Source organism: Meleagris gallopavo, chromosome 14 (genome assembly GCF_000146605.3).
Source record: "Meleagris gallopavo isolate NT-WF06-2002-E0010 breed Aviagen turkey brand Nicholas breeding stock chromosome 14, Turkey_5.1, whole genome shotgun sequence".
NCBI classification, from domain to species: domain Eukaryota; kingdom Metazoa; phylum Chordata; class Aves; order Galliformes; family Phasianidae; genus Meleagris; species Meleagris gallopavo.
The window spans coordinates 4,303,219-4,306,006 of record NC_015024.2 but is presented as its reverse complement, the minus strand read 5'-3'; positions in this window follow the sequence as shown (position 1 = coordinate 4,306,006).

The window sequence follows — 2,788 nt, the reverse complement described above, 5'->3', positions numbered from 1 at the left end:
ACCGCTCGCAGGGCAGCGACGCCGGATGCAGCCCGCCGGGCCGCGGGGCAGTAAGAGGTGCGGAGGACTCGGCGTCGGCCGGGAGAAGTAACTTCTCATGCTTTTTTCGGCCGTGGGAAGGGCGGGCGTCGCGGGACGCCGTGCTTCCTGCTCAGCCTGCAGGGTTGTCTGTGGGGAGGAAGGGGAGAGCTCGGCAGGGATTAAGCCGAACGAGAGCCGCGTCGGGGAGCTTGGACAGCCCGGCGTTAATAGCGCTAATTGCGCGGAGACGGAGGGGCGGCGCTTCGCTGCCGGTTTTAGGTTCGAGGAGCTCGGTGCGCGCTGCTGGGAGCGCCCCGTTCGGTTACCGCCGGCGTGAGTTGTGCTCGTGACCTGTGCTTAGGTGAACTGTGAATAATTCTGCTTCCAAATCACATGAGCTGTAGCTTTGTGCTTCGGCTAAACTAGACTGCCGGTGATTTCTGCTGCCTGTAGGTCCTTTTTTTATTATCTTTTTTTTTGCGGCGATTTAATCCTTTGCCTGAAAGCTGTCTTTGTCACCTTGGTTATGCGATGCGCCTGGAAATACGGTGTGAAAACCTCTTCTGTCAGAGTTGCTGGATTTGACCTGTTATGAAGGCTGTGTGTGCCCATGTTGTTTCTGATCTGCAGCAGAAATCATTGAAAGAACTCTTGAAAGTATGGCACTTGTTAATTATCTTCAAAGCAGATGTGAAGACTCTGGAAGCGGCTGTCAATATCAGCTCTGCTTGGCTGCAAGCTTGGCCCCTCGATCTGATGGAAATGTGATGGAGGTGCAGCAGGGCTGTCCTCCAGCAGGCTGAGCAGCAGAAGTGCACCACTGAAGATGTGTGAAAGGAGATGTCTCTATGCCATATACCACTACGCTTGTCTTGCAGCCCTCTGACCTATACTGTGTTGGCATGCTCTCAGTGAAAATATTAGTGTGAGTGACAAGCTGGTTTTGATATTATTTCTGTCACAACCACCCAGCACAGGTGGCCTGTTTTCGTTTTCTTTGTAGAAGCTAAAATGTCAGAGCTGTGCTGCAATTGGGAAGAAGTCAAACCCAGTACTTGGCAAGATGTTTGGATGTCTCAAAATGGTTATGCACTGGTACTTATTTTGTGCTAATTATGTTGTAAAGCAGAAAGGAATCAAAACAGAGTTTAAGCAAGCTGTCAAAATGTTAAAATATCACTTTTCTCATGGAAAAAAGATTTTTTTTGAAACTGCTATATAAAGATTGGAATTCCTGCTGTAATTTTTTTTTTTCTTTTCAAAGTGCGTGGGTCCATCGTGTTGGGAAAAAGTCCTGCCTGTTTTCCCACTGTAGTGAGAATGGATCCTGAGTCACTTGTACATTGTGTACTCATTCTCAGCTATTTCCTGATAATTTCTTGCCTGACCAAACCCACTATTGTCCCACCACTGCTCTTCCTAAATCTCTGTGAGTTCTGTTTGTGGGTTTCTTTAAGGGATGGGAGATGTAGTGCTGCAGGAAGGGAGAGCGTTGGTATTTTGAAGGGAGGAGAAGAAGGCCTGATGGATGTTTTCTTAAGTTGCCTGTTATTCCTGCTGTTAGCACCAAAGTGTAAATGAAAACATCCTTCTTGCTGTTTATTGAGAAAGAAAGTGAGGACACTTTTTCTGTCTCGACAGAAGTATGAGTAATGTTCACTCAGCCTTTCTCCAGTGAAAACTTCAGCAATTCCAGTTATGTGCAAAGGGAAGGACTGTAGAAATAGTAGGAAAACAAATTGTTCCCAGTAACCACTCAGATCTTGCATCCATTGCTTGGTGTGCTTCAGGAGAGCGAGTCATATTGGTCTGTGTCTTGGTGTTATTCTTCTTGGTGACAATCACTCTTTGCTAAATGAGCATTGTCACTACTAAAAGTACCTTGATCTTTCTTATTCCATACTGGTGGAGTTGTGTGCTGCCTTGCACTTGCAGTTCTACATGTGCTTGTTCACATAAATGCATCGTGTTATCACTTGTGCTTTCTGAATGTTCAGTATAAGAAATGCTGTCTGTATTTTAACTTCATCTTACCAAGTTACTAAAGTCCAAGGGTGCTAAGTTAGGCAGCAATAACGAGTTGCTTCTGTTCTAGATCTCTACCCTTCAAGCTTGTGCCGTGTTTATCCTATAGAAGATTTAGAGTGAGATCTGCTTTATTCCTTACTGGTCCTCCCTGCGCTCGTGTTCTGGAGCGTGGGGGAAGGGTAAGTTCTAATCATACCACAAAGGGCAGCAGCCCAAGTGTCTCTGATCGCCTCAGAGTGCTTAATATACGAAAACGGAAGCTGAAGCTTATAAACAATAGTGAATTTATTATGGATTAACAAGCAGTTATAGGATTATGTGGTCACACAGCAAAACTTCTCAGGGTGCTGTTTTCTGTTTGGTCAAGTGCTTGAAAACCCAGTTAAGCTGAACAAAATGGGGTGTTGGCACGTTGCAGTAAGATCTCAGCTTAGCATCAAAATAAACCTAAGTCTTTTCTCTGCTTGCTTAGTATCTTTTACCTTTCTACTGAGCGTGGCCTTAATAATGAGGCTTTGGTCCTTTCAGTGCTCTTTAAATATATTTTTTTAAAGATTTTTTTTGTTGCATACAGAGAATATTTTCAATGCAATTTACACTAGGGATCAGTATTGCATAAATGTTTTGCTCACTGACGTCTGACAGAGCTCTACGTTGCGTTTTGAAAGAGATCACAAACTTTTGTGTTAACAACAGCATCAATCATTCATGAAGTTCAAAGTAGCAACAAGGATGGGTG